Source organism: Pelodiscus sinensis, chromosome 22, assembly GCF_052426305.1.
Source record: "Pelodiscus sinensis isolate ZL-2025 chromosome 22, ASM5242630v1, whole genome shotgun sequence".
In the NCBI taxonomy this organism is placed as follows: Eukaryota; Metazoa; Chordata; order Testudines; family Trionychidae; genus Pelodiscus; species Pelodiscus sinensis.
This window is the reverse complement of record NC_143073.1, coordinates 8,544,663-8,556,949: the sequence shown is the minus strand read 5'-3', so window position 1 is coordinate 8,556,949 and position 12,287 is coordinate 8,544,663. Positions and strand designations below refer to the sequence as shown.

The 12,287-nt window shown below is 48.2% G+C and overlaps 1 protein-coding gene across 13 annotated transcripts in view; it reads left to right on the top strand.

The window, feature by feature from the left end:
• The window catches only part of MEF2D (myocyte enhancer factor 2D), a 224,709-nt gene that overhangs the window by 81,432 nt on the left and 130,990 nt on the right, over positions 1–12,287 (top strand). The window contains exon 1 of one of the 13 annotated variants that reach the window (XM_075907986.2): positions 1,826–1,981. The exons of the other annotated variants lie outside the window; for them this stretch is intronic. The gene's annotated coding sequence lies outside the window, so the exon portion shown is untranslated. Of the gene's footprint in view, positions 1–1,825; positions 1,982–12,287 lie in introns of those variants that run through there. 13 annotated transcript variants of the gene reach the window in all.

The window sequence follows — 12,287 nt, the reverse complement described above, 5'->3', positions numbered from 1 at the left end:
GATTTTCAAAAGTTCTGGGCAGCCCTTGGAGTCAAAGGAAGCAGCGGTTGCTCCCTAGCTCTAAAGATCTGGTCCAATGAGGCTATAGAGCAGGGGTTCTCAGACTTTTTGGCCTGTGGCCCACCCCCACTCAACACAGACCTTTTCATGGACCACCAGCCAGCCACCCATGATGACAAAATGGGTGCAGGTGGAGGTGTGGGGTCTGGCCGGGAGGTAGGGTTTAGAAGTGGGCTGGGGGTGGGGGATCTGGGTGGGAGGCTGAGTGCAGGAGCAGGCTAAAGGTGTGTGTGTGGGGCTGGATGGGAGGTTGGGTACAGGAGTGGGCTGGGGGTGGGGATGTGGGTGGGAGGCTGAGTGCAGGAGTGGGCAGAAGGTGTGGGGAGTCTTGATGGGAAGGAGTGTACAAGAGTTGGGGGAATTTGGGAGGGAGGGTGCAGGGGTCAGAGAGGGAGGGTGCAGAAGCAAGTTGGAGGTGTGGGGGTCTGGGAAGAAGGGAGGATGCAGGAGCGGGGTGGGGGACCTGGGAGGGAAGGAGGATGGGGGGCACTCCTGCCGCTCCCAGGCACTGCTCTGCTGCTCCCATTGGCCGTGATTCCAGCCAGTGGGAGCGGTGGAGAAAGCCTCCAGGTCAGCGGTTCCCCCAGCTGGGGGAGGGGAAGTGGTAGCGTGCAGCACTGCTTCCTTCCCCCACAAGCTGGATCTGGCCCATGAGGTCCCCCAGTGGGTGGAGGGCCAGTGCTGGCTCCCTGCTGCAGGGAGAGGGGTGAGCCCCAACCCTGTGGCCCACCTACAAAACCATCACAGACCACACTTTGAGAACCACTATTCTAAATCATACTCGAACCGTATCCCCCATCCGACCCTTCCCACACTCTGGGAGAGTTTTCAAACCACAGAAAAACACATCCTTTCCCAGGAAACTGCTTCTCAGAATGTCTTCATCAGAAACTTTTTACCTGCTAAAACCTTCTCTCCGCCCACAGGTGTTCCAACTTCAACCATGCTTGTATTCTAGGGTGGAAGCAATTGTTTCAGTATAAAAGTGCATGTATTGGTATAGCTATTCCTATATAGGAAAGGGCGTAAACTGTACTGAAAATGACACCTTCCTTCTGGTACAATTGCGTCCACACTAGGGCATAGACTCACTTTGCGTGGGCATAGTTAAAGCTGTACAACTTCTGCATGTGGACACATCCTGTGTGCGTCTCCCTGTGTTTGCCTATTTGTTCCGGACCAGTTTGAAAAGTCCCAAGCGAGCAGGCATCTGTATCTCTCCCAGCTATTTACCCCGGGGCTAAATGCTCCCATTCGGGATGAGCAGCCTCTTACAGCTCACCCATGCGTGGTTCTTTAAAATGTCCCTTCCCATCACGAGGTTGCCGAGCTAGCCAAGGAGCGAGTGGGTCGGTAGAGACAGTCGCGATTACAGAGCGTGAAAGTACAAAGGACCCAGGAAGGGTGGGAGGTGGCTGTTGGGAGGAATTTTCGGGCCAGCTAGTGCGAGACGGCCTGGCAGTCTGATCTGCTGGAGGGCTGATTTCACAGGTCCCCCCACCCCACACACTGTGGTCACTGCGCCTTTGGTTGCAAAGGAAGCGAACCCAGCGGCTGCTTTCAACAGCTGTTTCCAGGCAGGCCTGCTTTGGCTTCTCCCATCCCCCTCTCCCCCCACCCTGCGCGCTTTACCAGCTCCCTCTAGTTTTACATCTGTCTCTGCCCTTTAGACAGGCCGAGTTCTTTCTGTCACTCTAGGACAGTGTTTGGGAAGAGGGCGGGGGGGCCGGCGTGTTCCCTCCATGGTGCTGTCAGTGACAGATTGGGGACAGTTGTTCTCTGGGCGAGGGCAGGGGCGGGGGGGACGGGACACAAGACGGCTTTCCTGCAAGGCTGGGACTGGCTCCCTTATCCTCACAGCTTCCTTTCAGACGGCCAGGGCTGAGCCTACGTGGAAAAGGACGCAGCCATCCTGTCTCCTGTAAGTACCTCTCACTCTTTCCACTGGGGAGTTTAAAATTAGCAACTTCTTTTTTTAAAAAAAAGAGCAGGCGGTTGCTGTAGCTTGACCAGCCCGATGGGGTGAGGGCTTTTTTGCTTTGGGTTTTGAAGCTCGGATGACTCCAGTGGCCCTTGGGGTTTAGGAGGCAACTCAGTGGACGACCCCCCCCTTGTGTGTCCCCTCCCCCCCCATCAGCTGGTAAAGAGCCTGCCCTATGCTCAGAGCCCAAGTGACTTTCAGCCTGCTTATCTATTGTTGCATCCTTTTGGGGTTTTTTTTCTTTTTGAAAGCTGGAGGTTGTGTTGTTATTGCTCTGAATACCCCTGAAATAGACCTTCAGTGCGTATGTTTCCTCTTGTGCCGCTTTCTGAGCAAAGTCCAGAGCTTGTATTATACACTGGGGCCCCATTGTGTTCGGTGCTGCACAGGCACATTGCAAGAGACAGTCCTTGAAGAGCTTGTGGTCTAAATAGACCAGACAAAAGATGGGAAGGGAAAACGGAGACACCGAGCAGGGAAGGGACTTGCCTGAGTAGGCCAGTAGCAGAGCCAGGAATAGAACTCAGATCTTCCGAGTCCTGGTCCCAAGTACAAGCCCCTTGGCCACGGTGCCTTAAAAACAAGCAAAAGCCAAGCCAGGCAGATAAGAATGTCGAGAGGATGGATTCAGAATCAGCATGCAAATGTTGCTCCTACTCCAACTAAAACCAGGCACCCTGATATCCTCAGAAGTTTGTGTCGCGGGGAGGGGAGAAACTCCTTTTCTTCTAGAAAGAAAATGCTGCTGCTTTAGGAATACAAAGTCAAATAGCTCAGGGACAAGGGTGTTTAGAAAGACCGGATTTCAGAAGACGCCCTTGCAGAACCTTTCTGCCAGGCTAGATCCGATAGCCATTACAGGAGTCCCCTGGCTCCTACGGCGTTGTGGGGGTGAGCATGGAATGGGAGAGGGAGCTGGAGGATTCTTAAAGTGTAAGCTTTTTGGGGCAGGGACTGTCTTTTTGAAATATGTTTGTACTGCGCTTCGCACCGTGGGACTCCAATCTGTATCTTTTAGGCGCTACAGCAGTGTTTCCTGTAAGCTGGGCGCTTGGGCGGCCGCTCAGCAGAGATCCAAAATGCCGACCAGCTGATTAGCAGAGCACCCACTGTTAGGTTTTGTGTTTCTGGTGGTGGTGCACATCCACACATACTTCGGTGCGCAGAAAAAAATTATTCTGCACATGGATGGAAAAGATTAGCGGGAACATTGCGTTACAGTAATGCAAATGATTAACAATAGTCAATTGCCATGAAAACCATAAAGTTTATGGCAGTGCAGGAGGCAAGTTATACTGTAGTAGGCGGTCTTTTCTTTGTAGGCGCGTATAGCACCCAGCACCATAGGGCCAGGACTGTTGATGGGGACAGGGAGAGGGTGGTGCTAGGTGTGCCTGCAATACAGATAGTAAATTAGGGAATCAAGTGGCCCAGGGAGCACCAGAATAGGGGAGACATAAGCTGCCCCCCTCCCCACTTTCGCTGTGAGACTGGAGGGATGAATATCTGCATCTAGTCTCAGCGTGGCATCTCTGCAGCTCAGCAAGATGGTCATTTTCAGGGCTGTGACAGCAGCCCGGAACATGCTGCGAAAGCAAACAGGAAGCAGTGCTGGGAGCAACCCACTGTATTTATTTGGTTTTCGCCAGGCTGTTGACAGTGGTTCCTCTGAGGTCTTTCTTTCCCCTCGAACACCCTTCTGCAAAAGCCATTGCACACAGTTGTGTTGTTTCCATCCGGTGCGTCGTGCTGCGGAGTGGAAATTTACCCCTTGGGTGGGACGGCGAATGGGTCCAAAATTACCCAAGTTTCTCAGAACTCAGGGAGGACGCAGGGCCGTCCCTAGAAATTTTGGTGCCCTCCACGGGGGTGGGGACAGCCCCTCCACGTAGGGGAGGGAGGCTGAGTTCAGAGCTGTAGGGGAAGGTGCTGTGAGGGGCAGGAGCAGAGCAGGGAGGCAGTAGGTTGTTCCCCCTCCCCCATTCTGCTCCCCTCGACTCCCAACTGTTCGGGTGAGGGGGTTTGGAAGAAGGGGTGGAACTGCCCCCCCGCGCTCCCTGGTGGCAGGAAGCGGAGCAAGGCAGCTGGGAGCCAGGGGAGCAGAGCGGACTGTAGGCCACTGCTGGTGGGGGGCAGCCTTTGCGGCTGGCACCAGGCCCACTTCAGGTCCCCTGGGCTGTATTGCTTGATGGAGTGGGCTGTGGAAAAGGGGGTGGGGGAAAGAGGCTTATCACCAGAGCCAGCGTCACCCCATAAGCAGCACACAACTGCCTCTGGCACCCCGAAATATGGTGTAATTTGGTGCCCCCAATTTTGTGGTTTCTCACGCCTCTCTGCACTTCACATATTAGTAGGGGCGGCCCTGGGAGGTGAGAGTTTCCAAAGAGACCAGCATCCAGGGAGGCACCTACATAAGCTTGAGATTTCAAAAGTGCTGCCTGGCCGACGTGTGGGTGTGGGGCCGTTTTTCGTATGCGATTACATGGGAGTTGAGGCCTTCTGAAAAATCTGGATTGTTGTTGCTAATGATACCTAGCTCTGTGTGTCAGTAGATCTCAAAATGTTTTCCAAAAGGGGTCACCATCATTATCACCAGGGCTCGACAAACCGCGGCGAAATCCACTCGCCAGCCCTGCACCACGCATGCGCCAGACCTGCACTGCGCATGCGCGCACCACCAGTAAACGGGGCAACCGGCTGAAATCTACTTGCTACAGGCGAGTAGATAAACGGATTTGTCGAGCCCTGATTATCACTCCCGTGGGAAACTGAGGCACAGAAAAGGGACATAACTGGCCCAAGGTTGTGCACTGGGTCAGAACCAAGCATCAAACTCAGGTCTCCTTAGGTCCCTGTTTTCTGTTCCAGACCCTTGGCCAGCGATACTCAGACTGAAGTGTGGGAGCTGCAAATGGCTCTTTCGTGTGTCTCTGGCAGCTCTTTGCAGCGCATGCTGTTAAAACACTGTGTGATTTAACTATTAAACAGTCTAAGTTATTGACCAGTTAGGATGGTGTTACTATGTTATTGGCCAGTTGTAACTGGTACAATAATAACATGTGGTCAGCCATTTTGCTGTGAGAATTCCACATCGACAGTAAATGAAATAATGCGCGCACACTGTTTTGACTCCTTCACGTGGATCAGTAAATGGTGCCCGAACCGCTGGGGCCAGACATGTGGCTGCCACACGTTGAGAACAGTGGTGCACTGCTGTGCAAGGTGCTGTACAAACATAGATGGGAAGACAGTCTCTGCCTCTCAGAGCCGACAAACTCAGCGTCGGGAAAAAGGGGTAGAACACGCATACTTTGTGTGATTATATGTGCTGCGTGCTTCTAACATCTCTGACCTTATCATACTCAGTTGCCTAGGACTGTGGGCTACCTCAGGAACAATTTGGAGGGTTGAACAGATTGTTTAAGGACGGGACCAGCAGGCTGTTTTGAAATTCCAGGCTGACAGCTGAAGGCTGGTGATCCTGGCAGCCTGGGCCTACTCTCAAGGCAGGGATGTAACATGTAGCAGAAGGAAAAAATCCATCAGGCAAGATCCCAGAATCAGGGTGCAATTCTTCTAACGGCAAGCCTGTTTTTCTAGTACAGGCAGTCCCCGGGTTACATGGATCCGACTTACATCGGATCCCTACTTACAAACGGGGTGAGGCAACCCCGCACTAGCTGCTTCCCCCCAGCAGACTAGGGAGACGCGGAGCGGCTTTTCTCAGCAGACACCTCAGCTTGAGAATAAAGGACTGAGGGAAGTGAGGTGTGGGAGAATAAAACTGAGCTCTGGAGAAATGTTTGGCTAGAGTTTCTCATACGATATGTACCAGTTCCGACTTACATACAAATTCAACTTAAGAACAAACCTACAGTCCCTATCTTGTACGTAACCCAGGGACTGCCTGTACCTTGTGCTGTCATTCTGCATCTGTGCAAAGTTGGGGAGATTTTTTCAGATTTGATGATTTAAGGGCGAGTAGAAGCCTTCTCCTATTCTATTTGTTTTTACTCTCCCCATTGCCATGGGATATGAGCACTGGCTAAGCTATGTATCAAGCCACAGGACATGCATTTTGATCCTTGTTCTTTTTTCCTTTCTCTAAGGGGAGAATTGTCTGTGGGTTTTGGGGGAGTGTTTTTGAGGAGGAGGATTAGAGTTTGGGGAGGTGGGGAATTCAAAATTTCAAATCTAATTTCATCTTAGTAACACTGGTAGGAAAAAAAATATGTGGATAGAAACCAGCAAAATCTGGCAACCTTGTGCATGGGCAACGGTCAACAAAATGTCTGATGGGCTATGTGTGGCCTGCGGGCCACAGACTGTCCACTGCTGGCTTAGAAGCCAGCATAGTTAAAGGGTTCCAAACACCCTTAACGTGGATGCACTTATAGTGGTCTAAACGCGCTGTATGCTTGTATCAGAGAAGACCAGGTCGGCACACCTTGTGTTTGAATAGAAATCCTGCCTCTCTGCTGTCTCATCTGAGGGTGGTTCCACGTGACCTCTCTTTTAAGCCTCACACTCAGTGGGAAGTAGTGTGGCCCAGCGGGTGAAATGCCTTGCTGGCAATTGGAGTGCGGGGCGCTTGTCCTCCTCTGTTTTGCTCTGTGATCTTGTGCATGTCACTTCCTCTCTCTGGATCTCACGAGGTAGGTAATTGATGCTTACTTCCCTTTCTAAAGCACTTGAAGGTTAGGAATGATTAGACTTAAGTTTTGGTATGTCTTAACAATCTCTCTGTTACTGCTACTGGGAAGGCTATAGCGGAAAGGTGAGAAAAAGAAAACCAAGGAGAACCACACAAAGCTTCGAACACTTCTGCCTCCAATGGCTACAGCTCTGCACTGGGAATCCAAACTCCTGCTTTCTATGCTGGCTCTGTGGATGACCTTGGGAAAAATCCATCACCTGTCTTGTCTTTCTAGACTCTTAGCTCTTTGTGGTAGAGGCTGTCCAGCATGGTGGTCTTGGACATATATTACTTATATGTCAGCCCTCTAGTCATGGCTGACATATAAGTAATAATAATGTAGATAAAAACCTCCAAGAAAAATTAAAGTGTTTAAGAAGGAAAACAAAGTCTTGTTCCAGTAGTTTCCCCACCCAAATCAGAATTACACTGTGGAACTCATTGCCACAAGACATAAGCAAGGATAAGAATGTAACAAGATTCAAACAAGGGTTGGACATAGATATGGGTATCAAGACTATCCAGAACTGTCATAATTAATTACAAACATTTTGGAAGAGATACTAAACTTCAGTCCAAAGGCTTAAACCAAAAGGACACCAGGAGAAGACATGATATTGGTGGCAGGTTACTACAGATCTCCTGCTGCTGGGTTCTTACACCTTTGTCTGTGACAACTGTTGCACCTAAGACACTGGGCAAAATGGACTCAGGCAGTCTGTTTCTGTCTTTGCAATGACTATGTTCTTATTACAAACAAGCTAATGTGCTTTTATTTAGAATGACAGGACTGCTGGGTTGGATTCCTTGCTCTGTCATCAAGCTTGGAGACACGGAGCTCTGTTTTGTGCCTCAGTTTACCCACTTTTGAGGCACTTACAATGCCCTCTCTCGCCCCTGTTTGCTCTCCTATGTAAACAACTAGAGCTGGGCAAAAAAATTTTTTTTTTGGTCTGGAAGGTTTTTGTTTTGTTTTGTTTTTTTTGACAAAAATGCTGTTTTCCCCCTAAATGAAAAAGTTCACAGTAAGTTTTCATTTTTATTCAAAAATACATCTGGCTTTTGAAAACCACGCATTTTTCTTTTTTTAATGACACTCCCCCTCCCAAAGTCTATGCAACAATATTTTAAATTAAAATTGTGTTTCTTTAAAAGAACTTTTTGCAGTCCATAAGTTTTCTGAGCAGCTCCAGTGATCAAGCGCATCAGATAGAAATTTTCTCCTTTATCTGTCACCCTTAAGTGCCCACTGCTTCCTCTGCATACCTTACAGTCCTTATCCTCACAACATCTCGCTGAGGTACGGCAATAACATTACCTCCGTTCAACAGGCGAAGGCACAAAAACTTTCCCAAGATCATGCCAGAAGCCCATGGCAGAATAAAGAATTGAAGGTGGGTTTTCTGAGCCATGGGTGAACACCTTAACTACCATCCCATTCTTGCTTCCCTCTGTCCTTGCTCAAAAGGCTTTTGCTAGCCACATATCTGAGGCAGCTTTGGAAAGTTCAGCCCTTGATTTTCTCTTTCAGGCCAGTTTGTTAGCACATGCAGCCATAATCCACCGTGGCCTGCTGGGTGGGGATGCTTCCATGTGGAGCTGCTCTCAACCTTTTCTCGATTCACAGCCCAAGCACAACCAGCGTGAATGCCACCATCGTACAGTGCCGGGATCTTCACCCCGAGGATGTGCAGTGATGTCCTTGGTTTGGAAACCATGTAAGGGTTTATTGGGGCCAGTTGTGGGTTTCTCCTAGGGATGTACTTATTCCTTAAGCAACGCTGTTTCACGTAAAGCTGTGTTTTGTCTGATGGAGCCATGTTTACTGGAGAGATGTCTGAAGGCCAGATTTCCTAGCTGAAACTGTTCTGGGTTCCCTTCTCAGCTCTGGAAGACAATAGAGTCTTGTGGTTAGTGCAGGGGACTGGGGGTCAGAACTCCTAAGGGGCCAGCTCTGGGAATGAATGTAACCTACTGTGAGCCTATTCCTGGCTTTGAATAGGCTCATGGGTTCTGTTGCCAGCTCTCTTCATGGCTCTCATGGGCCTCAGTTTGTCCATCTGTGCAGTGGGTATAGTTTACCCTCCAAGGTGCGTTGGCTGTATGTCTGGTCAGAATCATGACTGCTCCAACAAGATGTCCTTTGGCATTAGTTCAGTAGTGTGTCGGAAGGAATAGCACCACTTAATCACTGTTTCCTCTAGTTGTAGAGGCCTCTCTGATGACCCTGCTTTGCTGGTGGGACCTGGCAGGATGACTACCTGATTTCAAGCCATGAGCATGGCTCCATCCACCTATTGTTCCCGTTAGATGCCCTGTTAGTGGATGTTAATACTCATAATACTGCTTTGCCTTTGCTGGTTTTTGGGATTTGCAGGGTATCATTTCCACGGGGGTGGATGGAGAAATTTGAGATGAAGTGTCATGGACTGACTTGTGGGGTGAGAGAGCATACAAAGGTGTCAGAGCTCTGCGCTCTACAGCTTGGAATTAGAGCAGCCTAGCTATGTATCATATATCCTATACTGCTAAGCATTAGTGGCGATTCTCCTTTTGCTTATGAGGCAGAGACCTGCTCTTTTGGAGCAGTAAGATTAAGGGTCTAGCCCCACTGTCACCATCAAGAACACAGTAAATATTCATGTGGTGCAATACAGAAACAGCTAATGGGGATGCTGATTTGCATTAATAGTGCACCAGGTTGCTTCCGCAGGGGAAAAGTTCTTTCTTCTAAGAAGACTGGACAGAAATGGGAATTAAAATGCTTCTTGATAAAAGCAGATCTGGTCTGAGGTAGCTTTCTTTGCTGACAGGAAACATTGTGCAGTGAGTCGGGACAAAACTTTCTTCCCTGCCTTGAGATGGGGCAAGCTTATTTATTTTAATTTTCACTTCCAGTTTGTCCCAGCTCAACCCAACCCAATTTACAGGCAGTTTTGCAGAACGGAGGCGGGGTGGGGCGGCAGGTTTTTTGTGTGTGTCTGTAGAATATGTTTCCTATGAGTGAGTGGGAACAGCTGATAACCAGCTGTCTTTGCATTTCAGTTCCTTAAAGAGCCCAGGTCTGATTCTCATCTGTACCGAGCCTCCGTTGCATCAGTCTGGCTTTAATAGGAGGGTCATCTGGCCCCTTTGCATTGCCGGACTGGGTGTAAAGAGGCCTAAGAGATGAGGATCAGTCCCTGGGTTCCCTCGTCAGCCTTTTGCTTGCAGACATATGTGTGTGTGGGCTGCAAATGAGCTAGGGGACAGAGCTGTGGCAGGTGGAAAGGGCTTTGTCCGGGCTGGCCCTTGGATGTGCCTGTGAATCGGTCGCGTTCCTTTGAATGTGGTCATAGGCACGACCGAATGTACCTTGTCATCATGCAATCACATGCCCCGGTGGAGCCGTGAGTCATGCAGCTGAAGGCAAAAGGGACCCACCCCCTAAGCTCAGTTCTCCCTGTCCCGTGTGTGGCATGTAAAATGCTCCTTGATTCTGATTCATTTGTATTCAACGCCCACTTGACCCTGGTATCGATGGCTGCACAAAGGGCAGGAGAATGGAAAATCAGGACTATTATTGCTAATGTCAGAGAGCAGCGCGGCATGAGCCCTGATATCCAAATGGAAAGTTCAAAATATTCATGGCTGAACAAAAGTAATCTGGAAAATAGGTTCAAAGCAAATCTGGAAAATAGAATACTAGAATTAGAAGGACCTTGCACCAGTTAGATCATCCCTGCAGGAGCATCTTCACTCGGAAAACCGCCGCTGCCCAGTCGATCTTCCGGAGTTTGTTTTAGCAAGTCTAGTTAAGACACACTAAATCAAACTCAGAGTGCACCTCCATTGGCATATGGTACTCCTGCTCTTGCCAGGAGTAAGGGAAGCCGACAAGAGTATTTATGCCAGTATTCTACACAGCAGGAGTTGAGAACCTTAAGCTGAGCTGCCGAGTCTAGTGTAGACCTGCCTGATAGATACTTATGTAACCTGCTGTTAAATATTTCCAACGATGGAGATTCCACAACCTTTCTTGGCAATTTATTCCAGTGCTTCACCACCCTGACAGTGAGGAAGTTTTCAAAGCCAGGTTCTGAACTGTGTGACTCCCAGCCTAACTTGTCATATGTTATGTCTCCTTTTGCCTCCTCGTCGTTAACAATCACAGCAGTCGGTACCAGACTGAGAGTACTGAGAGGCAGTATGGTCTAGAGGCTAGGAGATAGCTTAGATGTCAGAAAAGCAAGAGTCTATTCTTACCGCTGCTTCTGGGTGGGGTTAGGTGGCTAATTATGCCTCTGGTGCATTGTCTGCTTAGATTATTATAAGGTTGTCTGGGCAAGAGCTACCTCTAGCTATGTGTCTGTGCAGCGGGTTACTGCTGATTATTATTCATATTATCATAGCATTTCTGAGCCCCCAGTTGTGTTAGGTACTGGACAAACACAGAACACAAAGACAGTCGTTACCCCATAACCTTGGCTGAACACTCTTGGTTCCACTGCAGTACAAAAAATAATGGAATCGCAGACCTGATCCCCTTCAGTTAGAACGGTTCTGCTGGCTGGAAATCTTCCGACCATGACCTCTCAAATCGCTCAGCACAGGAACATGTGGCTAAGAAAAAGGAACCAGGAGAAATGGAATAACAAAAAGTTGGAAAAACTATTCAGAGGTAGCTAGTGGGAAGGGAAAATTATATATGAAAGGAATTAACTGGCTTTTAAAAAATGTGTGTTAAAAGAAAGGTTTACAAAGGAATAATTTTGTTTGGTTGATTAAACTTGGAACTCCCTGCAGTTGATCAGAGGTTTCTTTCTTTCTTTCTTTCTTTCTTTCTTTCTTTCTTTCTTTCTTTCTTTCTTTCTTTCTTTCTTTCTTTCTTTCTTTCTTTCTTTCTTTCTTTCTTTCTTTCTTTCTTTCTTTCTTTCTTTCTTTCTTTCTTTCTTTCTTTCTTTCTTTCTTTCTTTCTTTCTTTCTTTCTTTCTTTCTTTCTTTCTTTCTACGGAGTGACTGTTTTCGTTTTTCTTTTCTCGTTCATTTTTTTCCTCCTTTTCTGATCACTGGTGTTCTTTCAGTTGTCATGTTCAATTCCCTATTACATTTTCCAATTATTGTTTTCACTTTCTGATGATCAGTTTTTGTTTACCACTTTCGGTATTTTTTCCTTGGCCCAGAGGCTACTATCCCATGATCTGACCATCTAAAATCAATAGCAATAGCAAAGTTTCTTCCAGAGGATTTCATGGGATCTCTGGCACATGTCCATTTTCAGTGTCAAAATTCTACTTGGGATTGTGTTTTTTGTTTGATTTTTTTAGGGGAAGAGATTGGTCCGAGTATAGAAAGGGATGTCGGTCCGGATTTCCTCTGAACATTTTTTTTACTCAATAACTTTCCCCCGACCCCTTTTCCCCTGACCTTTTTTTTCCCCTCAACAAAAAATCCTTGGTGTTTCCCATACAAAAAAAATTATTGTTTGGTGTTCCTCAGTCTTAAAAAGTTTAAGAAACACTGATCTAGATAGTGCTTGGTCTTGCTGTGAGGGCAGGGGACTGGACTTGA